This window comes from Canis lupus, chromosome 2, assembly GCF_048164855.1.
Source record: "Canis lupus baileyi chromosome 2, mCanLup2.hap1, whole genome shotgun sequence".
Classification (NCBI taxonomy): Eukaryota; Metazoa; Chordata; class Mammalia; order Carnivora; family Canidae; genus Canis; species Canis lupus.
In genome coordinates, this window is record NC_132839.1 from 45,750,355 (window position 1) to 45,776,806 (window position 26,452).

At 38.7% G+C, this 26,452-nt stretch overlaps 2 long non-coding RNA genes across 2 annotated transcripts in view; one reads left to right on the top strand and one right to left on the bottom strand.

Annotated features, from left to right (window-relative positions):
* LOC140610168 (uncharacterized) lies at positions 1 to 25,840 on the top strand. The gene is made up of 4 exons (XR_012011939.1): positions 1 to 156; positions 16,863 to 17,563; positions 20,200 to 20,286; positions 22,309 to 25,840. It is a non-coding gene; the product is annotated as an uncharacterized lncRNA (long non-coding RNA).
* LOC140617226 (uncharacterized) overlaps positions 1 to 26,452 on the bottom strand; it is a 202,949-nt gene that overhangs the window by 32,802 nt on the left and 143,695 nt on the right. The gene's annotated exons all lie outside the window — the stretch shown is intronic.

The following is a 26,452-nucleotide window of genomic DNA, read 5'->3' on the forward strand; positions in this document are numbered from 1 at the left end:
ATGTGTTCTCCCCCTCTTGATTCTATTCAGCATGTGTCATAGATATTTCTATACCTGATTTACTCTCTCCTGATAGAAGGCAACGCTTAGGGGACAGCAGCTAAGGAAGCAGCTTCCTTCTTTTCCTGTGACTGGATTCTCAACGCCTCCTAAATAGTAAGTGCACAGAATTTTCCTATCTTTGAATCACACTGACTGTTTTTGCTTTCTCGTTGTTGCAGGATTTCTCTTTCTGTTTTGATTGCGTGGTGTTCAGCACTGTGTGCATGTGTGTGGTTCCCCCTGCTTGTTAACCCACGTGGCTCCTCTGGTCTTGAAATACACATCTGTTAACCAATATTTTACCACCGTCTTCAGGATGAGCCGAGGCATGGTAGGAAAACTCCTTCACTGTGGACAAGGCTTGCTTGGGGTTTACCCAACTTGATGCTCTTTCTCTGCCCCTTTTAATGTCTGGGAATGAGTTACACTACAGTTCTACTGTGCGCTGAGCTGCAATTTGAGATGCAAACTCCAACATCGTGGGCTACTTTTTAGAAGGCTGTGGTCATTTGGGGAACAAAGGCAGTCCTGTTTCCTCTTCTCAATAACAATTAAGACATCAGATTAATAGAATCTTAAAATTCTTCAACGATGCTTGCAGAATAGTTTGTGTTTGCCTTAACACAAAGGAATACTTTCCAAGCCATAAAGGTCATCCAAGAAATAAGAGAGAGTGAGAAAGAGAAAGAGAGATAGAGAAAGAGAGAGAGCGAGAGCGAGCTTATGAATTGGGCATGTTTGTAGGTTTTTGGAGAATGCCATGTGTCCGTAGCAGTGCATTCTGGCTTTGGAGCTACTTGGCATGGGAGCACTCTTGTGATCTACTCCAGAGAGGCAGTTCTCAGGCAAGGAATCCCTTGTGTTGAAGGGGCCCGCCTATAGGACAAGGACAGGAAAGGAGGAGGGGGTGGGGAGGAGGAGGTTTCTCTATTCCCATCCAGGGTTCACTTAATGAGTGTAAGATTGTTGCTAATGGGATTTAACCACAATACCCATCCCTAACCTTGTCACCAAAAAGGTAGTCTACATGCTTCTTTTTTCAATACCGTCTGCCTGGTAACTATGCAGAAGTCTGTTCTCCCAATTTTCTAAGTGGTAATCCTAGAATTATCTTGGCTCAGAAATAAATGAAGAACTCGTGTACAGGACTCAAATTTCCCTACAGGGGTTGTAACTGAAACAAGGCTTAAGTACCAGTATACAAAACCTCTCAAGCAGTGGACAACGTGTCAATTGCTAAACATTCTATCGAAGGAGGCCCTCCGTCTTTCTTTTTTATTAAGCTTCGGATCAAGTTTGGATAGGGAGTAAAAAGCAAGGCAATTTAGCTCCTTTAAAGGCTTGCTCCTTGGGAAGGCTGGAGCTATATTTAGCTCGGCGATGGTCTCTCCAGGAAGCTAAAGCAACCAGGCAATGAAATGGTAAAAGGTGTGTGTGTGTGTGTGTGTGTGTGTGTGTGTGTGTGTGTTTAGGAGCATGTGCAAGAGGAAGGCAGGCTTGGGGAGATGATAATAGTTCTCAAAAAGAATCTGTTCAGAAAGATTATAATAGTTGCACAGTATGCAGAGAAAGGAGCCTATCACTTGACCATCTGTTGCACCTCACAAACATTTATTCTGATGTGGTGCAAACAGGGCCTGGATGACTGTAAATTAGCTAAACTCTTACACCTCACGTCCCCTCCCTCTATGCAGCAATAATATTAATAATCCATCAACCATTTATTGTGTAGCTATTCTGTACCAAACACAATGCTTTACTTGTCATGTCATTTAGTTTTGATAACCGTGCTCTGAGAAGCAGATAACCAGAGGGTTTTGCCCCAGATCATGTAGCTACTAAGTGGTTGAGACAGATCTGAATCTAGTTCTCTTCCTGACTCTGCTTGTTGGTGCTTCTCTGTCCTACCTCCTATACTATTTTCTGCTGCCCTGGCATTGCAAGGTTTTAAATTCATATATAAAAGCACTTTGACCTTCTCAGAATAAGGCACAACACACAGGCACACCATCTATATCTAAATCTACATTTTAAGTGGACTGGTATCCTTAAGAAAGGAATAATGAGGGACTCTTATTTACATTTTAATTTACATTCAGATATCCTAGAACTGTAACTTGTACTCCTCTGTTTTGTTTTGTTTTTTTTTTAAACCCTTTCCCTTCTTTTATTTATGGTGATCTCTGGAGACTTTGCTGTGCTCATGTTTCTAGATATGGGACCACAGTGGTGGGACAGAGATTAGGGAGATAAAAACATGCCAGAAAAGTAAATCAAAGGGTACAATTGAGTGGTATATAACCAGCTCTCAGTGGCTGTTTCTTTCATTTTGTATAGCAAACCTAAGATCTGTTCAGTTCGGCATCTTTGAGTTTTAACCCCAGGTAAATCAGGTAGTCGATGGTGAATAATTGCAAGTAGAAACTTGATTTACGGGAGGGTAAAAGATTTGACTTAATCTAAACAGAGGTTACTTCTTCTTTTTTTGTTTTAAAAAGATTTTAGTTATTTATTCATGAAAGACACACACAGAGAGGCAGAGACACAGGCAGAGGGAAAAGCAGGCTCCCTTCAGGGAGTCCGATATGGCACTCGATCCCAGGACCTTAGGTTCATGCTCTGAACCAAAAGCAGAGCTCAATCGCTGAGCCATACAGGTGTCCTTTTCTTTAGTGGGGGCGGGATTCTTCTTCTAAGGGCATTTTAGTGCAAGGTGATTTTCCTTTTTTATAGCTATCTTCTTACTGAACAGGTGAGAGTCAAGGATTGTATCTTTTGGAAGATTAGTGTTCTTTCATAAACAAACAGAATATGAATAAGAAGTATATTTCCTTGGAATGACAAAGTTGTTGGTTTAATGCTTTATGTGAAAAAGGGATTTGATAATTATTTGGCAAATCAAATACAGAAGTAAACATTAATCTACTGAGGGCCTGTCAAGGTCTCTCTCTAAGTAGACAAACGAATGCGTCCAATCTTATGCAACCTCTTTGAGCCAGGTTGGGCAAGATTACCTCCCAGGCTCTGCTAGCCATAATATTCCATGGATCTATCATAGCCAAAACTAGCTTTCGTTCCTGGGCTCATTCCTTGAGGGATGGGGATGAAGTGGTCAAGGAACCAGAAATCAGCTGTTAAGCCCAGATGTAGTTACAGATATAAAACAGAATCTTTCCTTCTCCCAGATCAAAGAGAAAGAGCTCTTAGATCTTCTCAAGTTTGAAGCAGATGAAAAAGGGAAAGAACACTGAGGATCAAAAAATAGTGGTGTATATAAAAATCTGGGCTTATTACAGAGACTTGAGAAGCAACTCTTGGGAGGACATTCCTGCTGCTAGTTACCTGGGATTATTTAATTACAAGCAATTCATGATTACCCGTGAAGGAGAGAAATAGAGTGAAGAACTCCAACAGTAGATGTAGTAAAATCACATCAATTGGCTTGGGGATATTCCATGTATGATTCTCCCCCCAAGAAATTTGCCTTCCTAATTATGTTTTGCTTAGCCCAATATTAAAAATCAGTTGGCTTCCCTAGAGTCTCTCTGAGGTTAAACTGCAGAGAGAGTTGGTTAAAGAGCATGCCCACTGGAATAGAGAAGATGAAACGTTTTCTGGCACTTATGTAAGAAAAAAAAATTCCAAAAGTTATTTTAATCTTAAAGAAATGCATATTTTTCCCCAGCTTTCGCATATTGCCTGGAATGCTATAAACATTTGTAACAATCACGGAAATGAGATTATTTTTACTTAGGTGTATTTTTTTCATTGAGAATGCTATGTCCTCACCCCTATCCTTCTTGGAAGCCATAGCAAATAATCACCTCTCAGATTTGAGTGTAGTGCCCTGCACATAAAACAATCTGGAATCTTTTTTGAATAAGTACATGCTCCTGCTTAGAAAAGGCCTCATTCTGTAACATTGAAGCAACAATACTGAAATGGGAAAAGTACAAGTGGCTTGGGAATGCTAGAGTTATTATCACAGGAGTTCTGGACTGAGCTCCTCATCCGTTGCCTTCCTTTCTCTGAAATTCAAGTAATTTCATATTCTAATATTTCTTAGGTATATCAAACTTGAAAGCAGGGACACTCCTAAGTTTATGACTTTGAAACAACTAAATCTGTAACAAATTTACAGATTGCATTCAAGCAAAATGATGAATACCACATTCAAATTAACAACATTGATTGAATGTGATGGATAAAGGTTTGCTGACATTACATTCCCACTCATGGCATTCATATTGCACCAATGGGCATGCAGAAGATATTTTGATTTTTAGCCTGCCTAAATCTCCATGTGGTATACAAGACAATTCTTCTGGCACTTTCCTCTAATTAAACTACTGCAGAGATTTGGCCCGCACAGCATACTGGAACATCACTTGACCTTCCCTTGGCATAAATACAGAATTTACTTACTAGGTGGAACCAGGTTTTGTGGATCTGAATAGTATACAGTTTTGAGGGCTTTCTTTAATAAAAATGTAGTAAAAACAAAATTGTCAGCACTCTTCCCAGGGCCTCGGAAGGGATCCATGTGCACAAAGAAATCTTAAAGCTCAAGGTTCATTATTTCCAATGCTAAATCCATCTCTGTTCACATATCAAGTCCTCTGTTGTTTCCAGTAAAGCAGTAAGATCTGGCAACAATCAGAAGTAGTGTTACATTTTTTTTCTTAAATTTTAGGGAGATCAGCTTTAAATGGCACATTCATACTTTTAAGATCATGTTCAAATAAAAACAGAGAATTAAGCATTTTCATTTGATAAATACAGAGATGGTTGAGAAGTATCTATTAAATTCTTCCCCCTGATAAATTTCTTGGAGGAGGGATACAAGACAAAGCTTGAGGATTTTCCTATACTTTGCTATGTTGGATTTACAGTGGTCAAAATTTGGTGTGGAAATTGAGACGTCAGCAGGTCCCTGGAATAGCTTTTTTTAATCTGCTTGATTTCTCAGAGCTTAAACTTTGGCCACAGCCACTGTGAGTTTATAAGCCCTGGGCTCCATATCTTGCCTGGCTCCTGGGCGGATGGTGCGGTTGGGAGGACTTGTGGGCAGGTAGAGCCAAAATGAACCTCAGGCTAGTATTTCTCTCAGGGCCAGAGGGACAAACAGAATCCAGACGTCAGGACCTCTCTCAAGGTCAGTGTCTCAGAGCCTAATGGTTGTGACTGAGTATGTTGTGAGTCTGATCTTCAGGTGTCTGCAAACAGCCAGCAAAGGGGGTATGGAAGGGCCAGGTAGGCAATGGAAACCAGGGTCAGGAAGAACTTGGAGTTGAGACATTGGTTGGCATCATGGGCAGGTATTGATATCACAACCAAGCCAATCTTATGCTTTGGGCCCTTAGTCTCCCTGCCTTTTTTCCCTGGTAGGACTCATGTCTACAGGACTGCACTTATGTTCCTAAACCCTCAGTGTGAAACCACAAATATGGAAATGGCTGTGGATCTTTCTTAATGGAGAGATTCTGGAATTATTTTTACTAGAGTTGATTGGAGAATAAATGATAGCCAATATCTGTCTTCTCCCCCCTCAGGCTCTCTTCCTTCTTCTTCTCTTTTTTTAAGATTTTATTTATTTATTCATGAGAGACACACAGAGAGAGGCAGAGACACAGGCAGAGGGAGAAGCAGTTTCCTTATGGGGAAGTCTGATGCAGGACTCAAATCCAGGACCCTGGGATCACGCCCTGAGATGGAGGCAGATGCTCAACCACTGAGTCACCCAGGTAGTCCATGCTCTCTTCCTTCTAAGACAGCAGAATCTCCATGGTGCCAGTATCCAGAATACATATTCTGATTTCAGCGTGGTTCCAAGCAAATGTTTATCTTGGAAAATTGTGAGGCTTGTCTTCGGAGACCCTAACTTTCTATCTTCCTATCTTATGGGATTACTGTGAAGTTCAAGTGTGATTGGTAAAAAGCTCATCCTGTGCCAGCTTATTGCAGTCCCATTTCTTTCCAAACGGAGATGTTGGTTTTTGTCTCACTGAAAATTATTTTCAGATGAGATTACATCACTTGACACATACTTAAAAACTTGCGATATAATTGACGCATAACATGTATCAGTTCCAGGTGTACAATGTAACAACTTGATATTTGCATATATTACCAGAGATCACCAGGATAAATTCAATTAATATCCATGAGCACAGTCACAAAATATTTTTTTTCTTGTGATGACAAATCCTTTTTCTGTTTCCTTTTTTTAAATGTTTTTGTTTCTTTTCTATTTCTGGGGAAAAATGATTCCACTGGAAATTTTATATCAGAAACCAATTTTTAGAGAAGGGAGGGTTTCTCAGATTTAAAAGAGAATTTCTTAAAAAAAAAAAAACTCTCAGTGCTGTTTGAGCTATTAAATAAACCTCTTTATCTAATCAGTTAGGTCTTTCATACAATACACTCAACTGATGCTTGGGTAGAATATATATTTCCAGTCACATGAAGTCTTATCAGTTATAATACAGAAAAAGAATCAGCCACTCTTTTATTGAAAGAGGATACCCGTGGGCTCATTCATTTTTCTTGAAATATTTGGGGTGGGGGGAATCCAAAAGCTTATGAAGTAAACAGCTTGTTTTGTTCAGGGAACATTCTCTGAAATAGTTAGCAGGGTTCATCTGATGACATTAACTGCGGGTAATTTCCATGATGTCAAGGGCAAGCTGGAGAACGAAGAGGGATTAAGCCTACTTGCACGGTCAAAACATTACAGTAAATTGAGTTGGCAGGCTACACCTCAGGTTGGCACCTTTCACCACCTAATCACCTACAATCCAGTTTTGTGGTGTTAGCCTGGGTCCTTTCTCAGAGGCCAGAAGTTGTGAGGCAGGCATGGCAGGAGGTTGAAGATGGCATAAAGGTGTTGTGGGTAGACTTCCAGGACCACCTCACTTCAAGACCACCTCGCCCTCAGGAGCCGCCCAAGGATTAAAACATTAAGGAAAACCTTTTTTGTTGTGTTGTTGTGTTTTGTTTTTTTATTACCCCCCCACCCAAAATGTTTCAGAAAATGAACTTAGTTTCTGTTTGCCTTCCTTGTGCCTACTTCCAACTTTCTCAGAGGCGCTTTGCTCTTCAAACATTTTTTAGTCCCTCGTGTGTTTGTCTACTCTTCTGTGAAAGGAGTCAGGTTTGCCCAGGAACTTCACTGAGTAAAGGTAAGTTTATATTTTTAAAAAGGAAACAGCTGGATGGCAAAAGCCACGGTGGGAGGCAGCTCTTGTTTCATTAGCAAAGGGAAGTTTGGGGGCCCCAGAGAGACCAACTGGGACGGCCGCCACGGCGGGGAGAAGAAAAGGAAACACACCATCATAAAGAACTAATCATGAAAAAATGGAAAAGAGACTAAGGGCCAAGAACAACAAGCAATAAATAGATCTGGGAGGGGGGAGAGAAGTCGAAGAGAAATGCTCCACCAACTTTCAGGAAAGAGGAGAGTGAGACAGCGTGTGCGTTTCATTTGGGGGGGAAAAAAAGTAATAATCCTGAAAATCATTAAAAAGCCCTCTGAAAAATGGGCAAAGTGAACTTTTCAGGCCCAGGTTTTATTTGGGTTGGGTCATGTCAGAGTCGTGTACCATGTGCCCAGAGTGTTTGTTTGTTTGTTCCTTAGTTTTTAATTTCTGCCTGATGGTAGGGAGAGGAAGCAGTTAGTTTGGCTAGGTAAAGTAAAAAGCTGCACTCATCTGGTAAAATCAGGGGTGTTTCTGAGAATAACTCATATCCCTTCTAGCCTTAATTAGAAATATTATGTATATCTTTACCTGTGTGGCAATCACCTAATGCCTATATGTATATAATAAGGGAGAGATGGTTTATACTCACAGGTAAATCTCTAAATATTTTCAGATGAAATTAACATGAATTTGAGGAGGATCTAAGAGGAAAACCAGATCCTAGTCTGTCCTTCATCTTGAAATCTGTTCAACATAATAAAATACACAAACATGGCCAACAGTTCAGGCAGTCCTCGAGAGAAGGCATTTTTTTTTTTTTTTTTTTTTTTTTTTTAACTATTTGAAGCTTTCCATCAGTTACAAACAACACCTTACCAATGAAATGGTGCCGGTCTTTTATTTGGGGCATGCTTAAGAAGTCTTTTTTTTTTTTCTTTTTAAATTAGTTTTTAATAGCAGCATTTGTTTAAGGAGGAGAAAATGCTTGGTGTTGAGTTCTGGAATGTACATTAATCTTGTTAATGACACCACAGTTCATGGTTGGCAAAACAGGACTTTTGAATCAACCTGTTTCTTTGTGGTAACTACACTTGAGAAATAAGGCCAGGGAGCTAGAGATATATGCAAAGTGCATGAAGACAAGATACAGGATTTCCTATGATTTTATGTTGTTCTTAATTAGGAAGCATATTGGCAGCAAACACTAACATGTGTTAGGGTGTTTAGTTGTAGCCAAATAAATGTTTTCTATTACAACTCTGAATCCCATGCCTAGTCAGAACTCGCGCTGTTCTGACCATGGCTCACAAAATCCCTTTACAATTCACCTCAAGGGCCAATTTTCTATTGGCTCATGGGGCAAAACTACTTTTTGCCACATGTTTTCCTGAGAGGTCATCTTTAGCTCAGGGTGGAAGTCAAGGATTGAAGCATGGTGACCTCTGTTCTTGGGACTGCTTTGCTTGGTGATAATGAGGGGTCCTTAATAAGTGAAGTCAGTTTGACCCCAGAGTCAGAACTGGTGTCAAGGACCTAGAACAAGCATCCTTTCAGTGATGTTAATGCTTGTCTTAGTGGAGGAGGAGGGAAAGGAAGAAGATGGAAAGTCTAGTGGAAAAAAAAAAGTGATGAGTTAAAGTAGCTACATTAGGGAAACGTTTTCTTGTGTAGACAAGAAACCATGTTATGTTCATTAAAACCATTGTAAAACTCATTAAAAGCAAGTAGAGACTCGGCAAAAATTTAAGTGTCCATAAACATAGGAAGGGAGCACTCTAAAACAGTCAAAAGGAATGAGTTAAGACTATTTGTAACAAGAGGCCAGCTCTCAAAAACATATTAGGGGAAAATCATCATGTTTCAGAATACTCACTGCATCATGACAGCATTTTCATGAAAAAAAAAAAACAATAAAACAATGGTACATATTTGCCATAAACAAGACTATCCCATCAATTCTGAAAGGGTATGTATCCAGAGCAATTCTGTCTCAAAGGATCTAGGGAACAAATCAATATTGTTAATAGAATCAGTGAGAATCTTTTCTCTTTAATAGTAGATTTTTTTAAAAGAAAATGTTCTACTCCTAAAGTTAAAAGTTAATTGAAAAAAGGAAAAAAGCAAATGATTAGGTACTTGTTTCCTAAAATTCCATATCAAAACATTTTATCTATATTTGAATCTGACATTGCAAACTGGCCGTACAACCTCTGTCATCCTTGGAGAAGTAATGGGTACATAGATTATTCTATCTGGGTCCTAGAAATTTTTAAAACAAAAAGAGTTTCTATAAGTGGCCTTTTTATTGCTGGGCCTGAGAAATTTTACACACACTCATATACATAGATGAAATGATGCAGAAGCTCCATGCTTCCTGCCTCTTGGTTGGAAACATTCCTTAGTTTTTAATGCCAATGAATCAATGAAATCTTGGTTCTAAGGTGATCTTGAGGCATTCATTCATTCATTCATTCATTCATGCTGTGAGCCCGTGCCTAAAAAACTATTCCAATCTCTCTCGATGCCTTTACACACTCTAGTCCCTCTTTTTGGAATCTTCTTCAATTTTTACATGACTTATTTCCTCATCTCATTCAGGTTTCTTATATTTTCCTTCACCCCTGAAACTTTCTTTGGTCTCTCCATCATTCATTCTTTCTTCTCTCTTGTAATCATTTGCTTCCCTTCATTTATCCATTTGTTTTCCCTTTCCTCCTCTAGAATGTACATTTTTGAGACAGGAAGGACTTTTTTTTTCATTGCTATGCCTCAGTGCCCGGAGAGTGTCAGGAACACAGAAGGAACATTTCACTAAATATTTGTTCACTGAATTAACAGGGCCATGGTGGGGTTTTTGTTAACTTGTTATACATCATTTGTAACATTTTCCAAGCCTTGGAAATTACTAGATCATTTCTCTGCATTTTATATTTACAACTCCTGCCATTCCTTTTTTAAAAATAATTATGTATTTATTTATTCATGAGAGACAGAAAGAGAGAGACAGAGACATAGGCAGAAGGAGAAGCAGGGGGATCCCTGGGTAGCGCAGCGGTTTGGCGCCTGCCTTTGGCCAAGGGCGCGATCCTGGAGACCTGGGATCGAATCCCACATCAGGCTCCCGGTGCATGGAGCCTGCTTCTCCCTCTGCCTATGTCTCTGCCTCTCTCTCTCTCTCTCTCTGTGACTATCATAAATAAATAAAAATTTAAAAAAAAAGAAGGAGAAGCAGGCTTCACGAGGGGAGCCCGATGTGGGACTTGAACCCAGGATCTGAGCCGAAGGCAGATGCTCAACCTCTGAGCCACCCAGGCACCCACTCCTGCCAGGAGTCAGTCATACGTGTCTCTTTCCTTTTCCTCATAAACGATCCCACAGGGATCCCTGGGTGGCACAGCGGTTTGGCGCCTGCCTTTGGCCCGGGGCGCGATCCTGGAGACCCGGGATCGAATCCCACGTCGGGCTCCCTGCATGGAGCCTGCTTCTCCCTCTGCCTGTGTCTCTGCCTCTCTGTCTCTCTCTGTGTGGCTATCATGAATAAATAAATAAAATCTTAAAAAAAAAAAAAAAACAATCCCACAGAGGATATGGGTTAAAAATATAACAAAAGGACAGCCCCGGATGGCTCAGTGGTTTAGCGCAGCCTTCAGCTCAGGGTGTGATCTTGGATACCCGGGATCAAGTCCCACGTGGGGCTCCCTGCATGGAGCTTGCTTCTCCCTCTGCCTGTGACTCTGCCTCTCTCTCTCTCCCTGTGTCTTTCATGAATAAATAAATAAATTTAAAAAATATATATAACAAAAAAGTGAGAATGTACACAAAATTGCATTCAATAAATGATTTTTTTCTCTATTCTTACATAAAGATCTTTAATTTTCTTTTTTCTTTAAATTTATGATAGTCAGAGAGAGAGAGAGAGAGAGAGAGGCAGAAACATAGGCAGAGGGAGAAGCAGGCTCCATGCACCGGGAGCCCGACGTGGGATTCGATCCCGGATCTCCAGGATCGCGCCCCCGGCCAAAGGCAGGCGCCAAACCGCTGCGCCACCCAGGGATCCCAGATCTTTAACCAATATATCAGATCCTTCGTATACCATGAAATGAAATGACTGACTAACCAAACTCATCTTGGGAAGAAAAACTGTCATCTCCAAAGCAGTAAAATCTCCATAAAACTGTGTAAACTAATTACTAGGTTAAGTAAAATCACTGGAATATATCAGGATCCTCAGATGTCTCCAGGGCAGACATAAGACAGTAATTCCCGCAAAGTCACTCTGGGAAGATACTGTAATGGGCAGGACGAAATCTGTAATAGTCTCACTTCGTTTTGGTCCTGAGACTTATAAAAAGACTATTGGTGGTGGATCACATGTAAGAAGAGATGCCTGTTAATGCAGCATGATACGAGCTGGCCTTTTGAGGTCTGTGGGTCATGAGCTCAGTGGAACTTAAATGGAGATGATACAGCCATTTTCTGCTCAGATGCTGAAGGATATATATACCTTAAATCTATTTCAATGTTTCTTTTCACCTTCTTGTCCAAGGAAGTAGAAAGTTTCTTGTATATAGTGCTTTTTATTTTAGATTATTACCTGCTTCTATATTTTTGTGTGTGGGTAACAAAACAATAGCAAAACCTACCAGAAGCCTCAAAAGAACAGATACAAAATGAAAGATCTCAGGTTCCTTTGATTCAGTAAAAAGCTCTATATTTTAAGAAGGCAAACTGATAATCCACTAGGATTGGATAAACTCATTGGAATATTGAATGTTTATTTCATTAGGTAATTTTATATAAATTTGTATTTATGTATGCTACACATATGTTGTATGTATGTATGTATGTATGTATGTGTGTGTGTGTATACACACACACACAGCATGTTCAAATTAGTGACAATGTTTGGCCAAACCCCAAACTAATCTTATACTCAACACAGATGATCATTGCTCTGGATTCAAATTGACTATTTATGTGTATGTCTTTCTCATACTCCTTGACGATAAGGAAGGACTCTCACCTTATTTGCTCTGTTCCCTAGTGTCCAGATTGTGGATTAAATGAACAGTCCTTCCCAGAAAAAAACCTCTCTGTGATTCCCTTCACATAATCTTTTCCTAAAGGTGTGAATCAAAGAGAAATTTGTTTTTTTTTTTTTTTAGATTTTTTATTTTTTATTTTTTATTGGTGTTCAATTTACTAACATACAGAATAACCCCCAGTGCCCGTCACCCATTCACTCCCACCCCCCGCCCTCCTCCCCTTCCAACACCCCTAGTTCGTTTCCCAGAGTTAGCAGTCTTTACGTTCTGTCTCAAAGAGAAATTTGATCAGAATATTGTTGGTTCTCATAAATATAACTTCACTAGACCCAAAGGTTGACTTCCTTATACTCCCTCATGGGGATTTCTACCCTAGCTCAAGGAGGCAATTCATGAAAGAAACGTGGTAGGAACCAGATCTCTTGAAAATGATGAGTATCAGACCACAAACTCAGAGGATGGCAAATGAGGAATAAATCTGGACAGAGACATTAATATGTACCCAAATGGCTTGCACATTAGAAGCTGTACACCCTTCCCCCTCCAATTAGAGTGGAGGGCAATCTTTGTGCTGGTTGGATTCTTTCCTCTGTGTCTGAACCTGCCATTGCCTGGTTGGCCTGGTGTCCCTTTGGAATTGATAATGAGGTTCAAGAGAGAGGGATAGCCCTCACTAAGCATGTCACCCCTATTTAGCACCTTTTTCAGGATGGCAGCTACTATTGTTTTATTATATCCCTGATCAGCTGTCACTATTCATAAAGTAATCACTGCCATTAACACGTCACGCCTCAAGCCATCTGCTGCTGCATGGCACACACTGGACTGTTGGTTGGAAGCTAAGCAGGTGTCACCTACGAATGACAGTATAATAAAGGTGGGAGGTCATCATGATGAAAAGGGATATGTCATATCAAATAATTCTATCTTTTCATGTATGATAGTGTAATGGGTAATGGTACTTCTTGTTCAACTTGCATAATTTTAAAAGAAAAAAATCTTATTTGAGATACTTAACTATCAATATTGGTGAGTTTGGAAACCGAAATGTCATGGAAATCCTTGACAACAATCACATCTAGATTGTCAATGCACTGTTGCATTAAATTTGCAGCCAAGTCTAAAACTTTCTTGAACAAAACTTCTGATATATCAAATCTTCTTCTGACAACCATTTATTGAGCATTTGCTATGTGACACTGGCATAGGGCTGGCTGGCCCAGTCAAAATCCCTACTTTAAAAAAAATCACCAAATAATATATACAGTGGATATCCTTGACCTCCACTAAATTCCTGACCATTGTTCTGTCCTTAACATTTATCTTGATGTGGGACAACTTTCATTTTCTTACTTTTTCCCATACTGATTGGATTTCATTGGAAATGAAATACAGTGTATGTATTGGAAAATGAGCTTGCATTGGAAAGATATAATGATTTAATGAAGTCTTTTAAGAAGTATAATATCTCTTAGACTAATTATTTTCTTTACCACCTTCATACAAGGGGGTCTTATAGTCATACAACTGAAAGAGAATTCAGAAAGTTGATTGGGAATTTAAGTGTCTTAGAAAGTGTGAGATAAATGATCATGCTTGGGCTGAGTAGTCTTTCTGCCCCCTTCCCTGCTGTGTATACAGTAGAATTGCATCCATGTTCATTAACCTCAGCAAATTCGCCCGTTGGCCCTTGGTAAGGAAAAAAAAAAAAAAAAAAAAAAGGAAAAAAATTACCTGGGGTAGCCATTTCTGCCTTTCATTGAATGATTCTATTTTTTCCTGGGAGTGACAAGTGTTGGATGAGAGAGTTTGGATCTGAAAGCCCCTCCGTATCTCTCAGTAAACCCCCCAATACTCCACTTACAGTGCGAGCATCTCGCTGTATGCATTGTGATGCTAGGACATACACAATATGACATTGTTTACTATGATCATATAGCTATGCATCTTTTATGCTGCTGGTGATTTAAGAGTTTTCAAGGGTAAATTCAGTTTTACATTTCTTTTTTTTTTTTTTTTAAAGATTTGCTTATTTATTTTAGAGAAAAAAACAGTGCACCCACAAGTGGTGTTGGGGGTGGGTGGGCACAGGCAGAGGGAGAACATCTAGGGCAGCGAGGAGCCCAATGTGGGGCTTGACCTTCTAACCCTGGGATCACACCCTGAGCCAAAACCAAGAGTTGGACTTTTAACCAACTGAGCCACAAGCACCCCCAGTTTTACCTTTAGAATCTAACCTCTAAGGGGGTATATTACTTGATTACAAACCAAATTATGGAAGGCTACACAATCCTGAAGTCCACAGGGAAGTAAAGATGTCCTCTTCTATGTCAAGATTTCTCACCTAGTTTTTTGAAACCAGCCTTCTTTTGAGGAACATAAAAATCGCAAGCTTTCTCCCCTACTCCGAGTTGTAGAGTCATCTGTTATAACCAAAAAAATACAATCAAACTTCATTTTTGTAGTTTGTATTAAGAAAAATGCTTACTGGGGATCCCTGGGTGGCGCAGCGGTTTGGCGCCTGCCTTTGGCCCAGGGCGCGATCCTGGAGACCCGGGATCGAATCCCACGTCGGGCTCCCGGTGCATGGAGCCTGCTTCTCCCTCTGCCTGTGTCTCTGCCTCTCTCTCTCTCTCTCTGTGACTATCATAAAATAAAAAAAAAAAAAAAAAAAAGAAAAATGCTTACTATTTTCTTTTCAAAATCTGTGATTTTGACACATATTACATATATTTGTCAAAATAGGTCCTCCTTTCTCCCTGGATCTAATTATGTGATCAGTTCTTCATCCTTCCCCAATTGCTGGTCATGCCCCAGGAGTCACAAGTATAGATTTCAAATGGGAAATAGAATAAGTTTCATTATAAAGCAGTCACTCTATTAATTCATTGAAAACAAGCAACAGGGCCATTTTCACTTTAAGGGTGAAATAAGGAATCTGAGATGCATGCCTTTCAAGATATTAGGGAAGTATCAGAATAAACAAGTATGTTTCTTCAACTGATTTATGGCTCTTTCTAAGGTTACTTAAGTGTAAACCTGTGATTATTGGTTATATTATTTGCCAGGGAAAGGCATCCTGATGGATTTGAACTTGACTGTTTCAAACTAACTTAGTAATATTAATAAAAAGCAAAAAAATTGTTTTATAATTAAGCTGCTTTAAAATGTTACAGCTCAATCACTTTATCGATTGTTCCTTCAAAATGTCACATGTCTTGGAACTGGGCTCAGATGGAAAATGAAGACTATACTAATTTTGGGTCCTGCCTCCGACACACTTACAATCCACTTATGGTTTTAGAATTTCAATAGAGAAAATGGCTAATGACTGGTAGACATTGCACTGAATGTTTTGCTACTTCTGCTAAAATAGTATCTGTTGAATACTTGATAAGACACTGTAGATTCAAAATCAAAACAAAGTGTATTTGATCAGATCTTCTCCTCAAAGGGAAGAACTATGTTGGGATTTCAAGACATCCAAGAAACCGAGTAAGGTTGGCTACAGATTTGGAAGTTACAGAAATTATAGTAGATACTGGGGAAATGTTCTCCTGAGGCATGTGTCTCGATTGTTTTGGGCATCAGGAAGGTGCTTGCACTATGTAAGCCTCTTATGAGTAAGCAGGAGGATGACTGAGTCAAATACCTCTGTAGGTTGTGACCAAATGTGGTCCAAGATCCTCCTTGATAAACAAACAAATTCATGCATTTAATTTCATGATGGCTACCTACCATCCTTGGCAAAGTCTATTTTTTCTTCATGCAGACCCTTGGAGTCTCTGTTGACTCCCTAAAGCTATCATTAGCACAACATTTATTTGAACACTTGAGGCTTCATCTCTAACCTATACCATGGAAACAACCAGATGACCTACCCTAAAGGGTTTGAGGGGTAATTAAATAATATAATATGACATTTACAAATCTCATGTATACAAATATAGTACTTATACTTCTTATAACAATATAAAATATGTATGTGTGTGGCACACGGTAAATGCTCAATAAATTAAAAAAAAGCAGTTACTATTGTAGATTAAGATAAAGAGTTAATGAAATAAAGCTGTGATATTTGCATGTACAAAATACTATAGCAGCAGGGTAGGAGGCTTGGCTAGATGGAATTAAAGAATATTTTAAAGGGAGTATTTTAAAAGTAGATGGTATTTAAACTGGCTGTTGAAAGAGAAAGCAAGAACTTCTGAAGGGAAATAGCATGAGCAAAGTTTTGGACTATGAAAGAGAACCAGCTGCTTTTTCTCCTGTATCCCACACACTGTAGTGTTTTTCTCAGTTTGCCCAAAGTCTTGTTTTATGGATTCTTTGAACTACTTTCCCATTTTTTTATGTTTACCTGAGCATAAGATCCATCATTTGGATTCTAATTATGGAGAGGCACAATTAACAGAAAGTTCTAATAAATACTATTATTCATTAGTTAGTATGATTGAACACTTTATATCTTATGCCTTGGATATAATGATTTTAAAGTTTTACTCATCCTAAATCAACTTCTTCAGTCTCACTTGAAACTCATTCTTTGTCTGTTCCCTCTTTTTTTTTTTTAAAGATTTTATTCATTTATTTGAGAGGGAGAGAGAGAGAGAGAGAAGAAGAAGAAGAAGAAGAAGAAGAAGAAGAAGAAGAAGAAGAAGAAGAAGAAAGCAAGCACAAGCGGGGGGAGGGGCAGAGAGAGAGGGAGAAGTAGGCTCCCCCCTGAGCAGGGGGCCCTGGAATCATGACCTGAGCCAAGGGCAGATGCTTAATGGACTTGAGCCCTCCAGGCATCCTGAGATGAATTTATATATGATTCTCTGTCAAACCTTCTGATAGATGTTTTTAACTAAAAAAGAACAAGAATACTAACAGCCATCTAGGTATATGTTTTAGAAAATAGTTTGTCCTGTGGAAAAGCAAATAGAGTGTTGATTTAAATTTCCCAATGATCAAAGCATTAAGGTAATTTGTTTTGAATAGAGCCATTGATGAGATATGCCCATATAAACAACAAAGCCCGTAAATGTGGAATGGACAAAAAATAATAAAACCATCAAAATAATGTATTTTCTTTATACCAACTCTATCCATTAATTTTTTTACAGTTTTCTACCATGTCATATTGCCCTTCATGAGACGGGGTTGGCAAAAGAAACAACAGGTAGTTAATGGAAGGAGTACAAAGCTGTGTTCTGCTGGCTCAGGGAGAAGGGAAAATAGAATTTATCTGGGGCTTTCCTGAGCCAGAAGCCATGGTCTACAGACTTTACAGAGGTGAGCAATGCTCAGAGGCAGGATTTTTATATCTTTATTTTGACTCTTTGTTTCTTTTCTCTAAAGAAAGCAAACACAAGCTATTTGAAATAATGAAACTCACTTCAATATAATATGTGATAAGCCAGGTTGTGAATCTCACACGTACTAACCATTTTAAAAATTCATCATGAATTCTTGGATGACTGGATAATCTCTAAATTCAATATGCTGTTATTGCAGGCAAGTTATTTGACCTCCATGTGACTAGATTTCTTCATCTGCAAAGCCAAGATTACAGTCCTAGTAGTACATACTCGGGATATGACAGTTCCCTTTCCCCACCTCCACCCTTGATTTTGTCACTCTTTTCAATTGGGAGAGGATGACTGAGAGGCCATAATGCTATTATTCAAAGAATTGCACTTAAAATGTTTAATATCCTTTGATATTATGTGTTAAATAAAAATTTACCTGCTTACAATTTCTTTTCTTAATGCTTGCAATTTCTAAAAACAGAAACCAAACAACAAAATTGAAAGTTTGCTTCCCTTTGCTTACGTTAGAAGGAGAATCCACACTATAGTCCCATTTTTGGGAAGGCAATCATTTGGGATATGAGTGCTTTATTCTTCCACTTATCCAATAAATCCTGAGTACCCGTTAGACATTTGGTCCCATGCTAGGCATTTATAGGATAAATAAGATGTGACTCTGAACTTGGAAGAACTGGAGTCCAGGGCGAAGATCACACACAGAGAAGGAAAGGTGAAGTGCTGCATAGGAGCATTGAGAGGGGAGCCTAATTGGTGGGGATGGGTAGATGGTAACAGGGGAGGTTTCTCAGGAAACATGGTGGTGGTATGGACATGAAGACTTTGTGCATGAGTTGGGATTATTTAGGTAGGAGGAACTGGAGTGGGTGAGCCAGGAAAAACAAGGCAGAGAGAGAGAAACTCATATGAGTGGGGGAAGGTGTGGAAGGAAGTACCAGTGGACAGTGCTATGGTACCCAAGGCTGAAAGCTGGAAGTAAAGAGAATAGTGCCATTGGAGAGGCAAGCAGAGATGGTGGAAGTTGTATTTTCCTGGCCAAGTTGCTTAAGCTTTGTGCAGCAGAACATGAGAAGGCAGAAATACTGCAGTTCTGTCTATGGGACAGGCTGAAAGAGTTTGAGCCAAGTCAGTGCAGTGGGCACAGAGCAGTGGGGGTGGGGTGGGGTGTTGGGGATTGGCAGCATGTGGGGGTGAGTATGGAAGCATGAGGAAGAAGAGTGAGTCCAGGGTGACCCCAGGTCTGAAGCTTCTGTCTCTGAGATGGTGCTGTCATCTGAGGTAGGAAATACATAGATATGAATGAGTTTAGGTCTCAACCTTAGGCATTCAATGACATAGTGTCTAAAAGATGTGCATCATTACATTATAGGTTCCTTAAAATTTAGGCCATGCTTTTGTTGTTTTTTTAATACCTCCAATGAAATTTTATTGAAATGAGCTGCATTTATGATTTCTTCTGGTACATGGTGAAGGCCTGCCCGGAGAGATCAGAAAAGCAGTGATAACTGGATTAGCATTAGCTCTGTTTCTCTGTAGCTCTAGGATTGCAGGGAAGCCATTTTAGATATCTGGACTTCCTGTTCCTCTTTGATAGAATGAGTTGATTTGACAAATAATCTCTAATTTTAAAAAAAAACTTATTCTAATTTTATTAATTAGAAACCACATAATGTGGTACCTCCACTTTTGGCATTCCCCATTTGTGCATAAGGTCCCCCTAAATTTATAAAGCAGTTAACATTTGATGCCAGAAAGACATTTTAACTCTTCTAGACTCTAACAGAAGCTCCTTCTCCTAGGAATTGCTTACAACTCTTAGGTGGTGTGAATAGCCCCCAAAGTGTGTATTCTCCCAATTTTCAAATGCTCCTAACAGAACTTGCCTAGATGTAGCATAAAGCCTTATCCACAAAGCTTCAACTCCCTTCCCTCAGCAAACTGCCCGAACCTGTGAGCCATTTCTGCAGGGGTAGGTTCTACTGTGAAGGAGTGCATTATAAATAAAGCAACATGTTTTTCAAATCAGCACACATACCAAAAAATGTATTTACTTAGTACTGCCTAATGGCTTTCAAAGAGCCATTAGGCTCAACTGAGTGAAAATTATATATTACCAAAATATGCACAACATATCCTAAAATAGACATTTGACCTATAAATACAATAGGAAAGCCATTATCTTTTTGAATTCTCCTCCACTCCTTTTTGCCAAGAAAGGGGCTCATTTTAGAGCAAAAGGGTACTTTTTCTTAAGGTTTTTGTGTTTCCTTGCTTTGTTCCAAAGCTCAAGGAATAACCATGTAGTGCATTAATCTGTTGAGTGGTCTTAGTGGGGGACATGCTATCTGCTCAAGACCTGTCAGAACTTTCTTATTAACAGAGGTGCCAACAAAGTATAAGAAGCCTAGAAAGATAAATGTCAAGTGGAAAATGTCTACAGAAAAAAAATACGAAAACATCTTTCCCTTTCCCATCCATTAGTTTGAGGCACTTTAATTTGATGAACTTTGTATTTAAACTAGGGATCTGTCCCTTTGCATCTGTCACTGGAGAAAGCAGCAGCAAAGGAGTTAATAATCATTGACAATTTTTTTTTTACAGGCAGTTTTGTTATAGAAATGGAAGCTGAACTGGAACATTAACAATCAGAATGAAAGAGCAGCAAGCAGATCTGGAAAACTCGCCATTGTATGTGAAAAGCGAAAGTTTTTATGGATGCTAGAGAGGCCAAAGGAAAGGGCTTATTTTATAATTGAGAACATAGTTTAATTTAGATTTTTAAGGACAAGTCACCAAACATTCAAAATCCATATATGACAGTTGAGAGAAATGGGACAATACATCCATTTGATAATGGAAAGGAAAGCATTCATATTTGACAATATGATGTTTATAAGATGTCTCCTGGTGGTTCTGCAAGGAGTCAATGTGTAATTTAATGTATTGACTTCTATTTCTAAAGAATCATGTTGTTTACCTGGCTATCTTAGGGGTTACTGTTCTATCTTGAACTGTGTCGGTGAAAGACACAAACCAGCCAGTGTGTACCTTCTGACAATTTCCAGATTTTTACCTGGAGACACCTGGAAGCAGAGACTCATTCATGGAAGGTGTGTTACAGTAGCAACAGGACTGGATTTGGGAGTCAGGAGATAGAATTAAAAACCTCAGCCTTTTTACTTAGAAATATGTGGCCATGGGGAATTAGCTTCTTCCGGTGGTTCTTGACCACAGCTGTACAGCAAAACCATCTGTTGAGCTTTATATACACATATATACACCTGGGCCACACTGCTGAGATTCTAGTTCAATGGGTAACAGTTTGGTCCCTGTATTATTCAAAACCAACTGAGGTCAGTAACTACTGATACAGTGTCCTCATTTGTAAAATAAGGATTGCATTTCCTATCCATTGTATAGAGTTGTTGTAAAGATTAAATATGATGATATACTTAAGGCACCTGTGGCATGATCAGAGGGGTTCATTTTTTTCTTCCAGTGGGCCTTGATTGTTCTAGGTTAGGGCTCCCCAAATGGGTTCTAAGGAACAGTAGCCCCATTGGATGCTCTATGGAAAGACTGCACCTGTCAGGCACATTTGGCAGCTGTGCATTATGCTCCCTTCCAGACTGTTACTGGGACCCTTGTCACAAGGAAAGTTCTGAAAGCACTGAAGTCATTGAACTCGTGGACACAGTATTTCTCCAGGTTATTTAACCACCAAATTCCTTTTCAAGTGGCAATTATTAATTGACTTTTAACACAATACACTTTGGGGATTGCCCTCCTCTCTGATCTCTAATGTTCTAATGTTCTGGAGCCTCCTTCAGAGAATTTGCTGCATGTTTTGATCTGATTAAGACTCAGCCTTTCTCATAATCCTGAAGAATATCTGTTCCTTTTCTGAACTATTTGTTTAAATGGACACTCATATTAGAAACGATTCTATTTAACTATTGTAGTTTTCACTCCAAGTGACTGAGTTAATGATGGCAGAACATAAAGGACTAAAAAAAAAGTTGAACCATCAACTGAGAAGTAAAATTAATAGCTAAACAGTAGGAAGTCATAAGCTCACAAGTTTTCCAATAAAGGAAAGACAGTTATATTATGTGAGATCATACCTTACCCTTGAAACCAGAGGGATGGGATAAAATTAGAAATGCAAGTTATGATTACAGCTAAATTAATCCAATGGTCAAAATACTTTGGTAGACATTTTACATGAGTGCACTAAAAAAATAAATAAAAAACCATATATGTTATATGTAGGAATTTAGTAAATACTAGACTTAATTAAATAGGAAAATGTCATAGTCTTTATCTAATGAAAAAAATGATGTTTTAAATCTACTTTGGAGAAGGCCAAGAATTTAAGAGCTTTTGGGAAACTGATTATAATTATATAGATTTTTTGGCAACGTCACTTGTCTGGTCTGCACTTTTAGTCTAAGTGGAATATTTGGCTTCAAATATGCCCTCCTGGGAACGAAAGGCCAAAGTGGTAAAGTGTATCTCTGGTTGAGGTATTTTTGTAGAAGAGTCAGCCACTCATTGACACATAAGTGGAAGAGGATTCATGCACATGGATACATGGCCTTGAGATAGATGGGAGGGTAAAGTTTATAGTTAGGTTGGACAGAGTTTGCAATAAGAATTTGCTTCTGATAATTACTTTTTTTTTTCTTTTCAACCATCTTGCTTTTGCAGGTTTGGTATGAAAATCTTAGAAGAACAGCTTTCCGTTATTTCTACTCTGATCCTGGCCAGAAACACTGTGAGAACACCCTTTCATTTGGTATTTGAGCCCTTATGCCTCTGTTCCTGGCTGCAGACCAAAGGGAACGAACACAACTGAACATTTCAGAACCTCAAAATAGTAAACTAAAAATGGTTTGCTCTGCTTTTGGTTCTAAAAATGATTGACCCCAGAGCCTTGTTCCAAACGATCTGGTTGATCCATCTCTAATGTGAATTACTGGATTTTAGAAATCATTGGAGAACAAGTGTTTTGTTGTGTTTCATTTTGTTTTTGATCAACAACTAAAAACAAACAAGCAAACAAAAACAAAAACAAACAAAACAAAAATGCCCATACAATCAAAATGGTTATGATATGGATATCAGGTCACTATAGCCGAGGCTCCATTTTATGAATGTGCTTTATGGTCCAGTGTAAATTAATGTAAAGGACAAGAAGATTGGAACCTGGAGGAGGATATTTGGCTTTGAATGTTAGCTTAATCTATTACAAGCTGAGTGACTAAGGCACATTTTCAAGGCTCAGTTTCCCTTGGGTAAAATTAATAAGAATAATGGAAAATAACTACACCCATTTTAACTGGGGTGTTTTGAGGAGTGAAGTATTTTGAAAAATACTTTATAAATTGTAGTGTGACTATTATTTTATAAAAGTTAGTACATCCCAGTTACTAGAAGTTTGAACTTGAGGTCAAACACCTGGGTCCAAACCTTTATTGTTCTGCTTTCTGGTTCTTGGTCCCTGTAAGTCACTAACCAACTTCAGCCATCAGCTTTATCATCTGTGTGATGGGGATAGTGTTGCTGGGATAAGTAAATGAAATAAGGTATGTAAGATATGGGGCACATAGTTCATGCTAGAAAAAATTGATGGCTGTTAATAGATGTATAAAGTGATGATGATGATGGTGATTTTATATGCTCATAAATTTGGAAGCCAGTCTAACTATGAGAGTCTGGATAGATCCTTGAGAACTCTCTGAATCCTTCTCCCATAAAGATATATGCTCTGTCAAATTTTGCTAGATGAATTAACACACTGTGAGATTCTGGTTTGAGCCATATTTACATAGCTTACTTGGGCAGACTCAAAGTATGAGTTGGGCAAAATGTGAGGATCTAGTAGGGGAAGTGGAAAACACTTGCTAGGGTGATGCCAAGTATGAAGCAATGCTGATCTTGGCAATTTTAAGCATCTAATTTTCACCAGTAAGAAGAGGTAGGTGAAAAAGTGCAAACATATGTAAAAGTCATAATAAAATTGTTGTGGAATTAAAACATGAAACCCACAATCTCTTAATTCCAACACAGCAGTTTACTGTTTCTAAAAGTTCTTTTTAGATTTGGGATTCCACAGGAAGATTGTTGTCTTCCAAGACCATACTCACTGCCAAAAACTTTCCCGGCCCAAACTATAACTTCCATCTTCTTTACTTGATACCCCTAAAATACATATTAAATGTAGAGATTTCATAAACATTGGACATGATTAAATATTAAGATGTTATATTATTTTTTTAAACTTTTTTTTCATATTCTTTATCCAATGAAAACACTGTGTTTTTAATCTACTGTGGGGAAATGAGTAGCCTGCTCCTTGAGATATTGGCCACATGGTATTTACTTTCCTCCCTTCATAGTCAAAATGCTTGAAAAAACACTTTTCATTGACAACACTTCTTGGATTTTTGAATCTCTGGCTCTTCCTACCCCTTAGTCCCAAAGCTGCATTCTTCATAGACACCTCTGACCATCTAAGCACTGTATCCAATGATAATTTGTGAATGTCCTTTCTCTTTTGTCACTTTGCATCATTGACTACCTTCTTAGAAACTCCCTCATTTGTACTCTGCTGCACTATTCTTGTTTTCTTTCCAATTCTGATGACTTCTTTTCTCTAGCCTTAAAGGACTTGCTTGGGATTCTGTCCTCTATCACCTTTTTTATGCCAGAGATTTTATCTTTAGGTAAACCCATCCATTCTCACTACTCCAGCTAGTCCCTCCACCCCAAGGCTGGGCCACCATATTTGTTCACCCTATGCTTGTTATATGCAACTGGATTTCCTCAAACTCAGTATATAAAATCAAAATTCATCAATTTTCTCTTTGAACTAGTTCTCCTCTCCCTTCTTTTTGGATTCCGTAGTTTTGTTTGCAAGTGGAAATTGACTTCTCCTCATGTTAAAACCCCAAAACCTCAGTGTTCTCTTTGTCTCTACACTTTTTTGACCTCCAGATTCTAGGAAGTTCCTGTGCTTATTTGTCAGCTCTGTCAATTTTATCTCACAAAGTCTCTCACACTTATGGGATAGCTACACCGATGCAAGGGTCTGTGTGACAATCTTTGTGATACTTGTTCTTGGGTTCACAAGATAGGTACTAGAACTTCAGCCATCACTTCTGCATTCCAATAAGAAGAAGGGGGAAGGATCGCAGAACCAAAAGTCGTCTGTCAATGTAGGAGAGCTTTCCTGAAAGCAGCACCCAACTATCTTTGCTTATGTGTATCGTCCAGCACAGTGGTGCCTGATGACCTGATCTACAAGGGAGGCAGAGAAATGTAGTTTAAAGAATCTGGACACAGTACTGCTCTAATAAGTTAGAGTTTTATTTGTATAGGAAGAAAGTACAAAGTGATATTGGGTAGGTCATTGGCCAAAGGGTATTGATTGGGTGGACCTGACAAACTTGTTTTTCTTACTTTCCTATGTTTTCTTAAGATAAACTTCCATTGGTAAGATGAAAGAGCCTCATACTCCTTATTTCCCACCATCATCACTTTAGCTCACATCCTCATCATCTTTTTGCTTGGATTATTGCTAAGCAAAATGGATACATTTTGTCTGTGCTCTGCAGCTACTATTGCACTTGGTCATCAATTCATTTACTTCACAAGAAGTTATTGACAATAAGCACTGTGCTGCATGCTAGGGATGAATAAAACAATGCCCACTGGTTTCAGGGGCTCACAGTTTCAGGGTCATAGTGTCTTGTCAGTTGATTTCAATGTGACACAATGATTGACATAATAGAGACAGGCACAAGGAGTTATAGAAACAGAGATGAAAATGTGACTAATTCACCCTGGGAGTCACTGAGAAGACTGAGTAGGTGATGTGAGTTGAGCTTTGTATTATTAGGAGTTTCTCAGGACAATGCAGAGAGACATAAAAATACATTTACTATTTTCGTAAACTAATTACCAGTGAAAAACAAAGTGGTTGTATACTTGACCTCACTCTGAATTTAATTTTTAAAGAAAGTAACCATAAGCAAAAGCAATTTTAAATATACATTATAGGGCACAGTATTGATAAATGAGAGGAAAACTCATTCTTAAAGAGTGTACCACTCGCTTACCATGTCCTGAAATTAACTGAGAACTCATTTGTCAAGGCTGCACCTACCCTACAGAAAATTCTCCCAATTAACATCAAAAACGATCATTCTTAACCTCTCATGCATTAAGAAAATCTTGTCTGCACCCAATGTTCTGTTCATAATCAATGGAGCCCTTTATGTATATTATTTCAAATTTATCACCCTGCATATAACTAAAATGAATTAATTAATAAATGAATCTGCTGTACGTCCAGAAGCCAGATTTATTTGTTGTCTTCTGGTTCTCACGGGATTTTCTTTTGGTCTCTGCGACATTTCACTCTGCAGTTTCTCAGTTTGGGATATTTATTGATAGCTACTGACAGCATGTGTTAGTACACATGGACAGACAATGGCTCTATCAGAAAAGTGCTCTTTTTGGGATCACTTATCCTCTGAAACTGACAGGTAAGTCACTATCAGACTATATTAAAAAGGCAATGCAAGCAGATGTTATATCAATTTTCATGGTATTACATTGTTATAAAAAAAGATGAATTGAGATCAAGTAAATTATAACACTTTATGCTGCTTAAGTTATGGTAACATTGATACATTCAGAAACTGATTGAGGAGTAAAATAGTACAACATTCCTGGAGGCCAATCTCATGATATGTAACATGATCCCTAAAATATTTATATCTTGACCCTTGATTGCACTTGCAAGAATCCACTTATGGAGTTGTTTAGAAATGTAGAATTGTGGGCA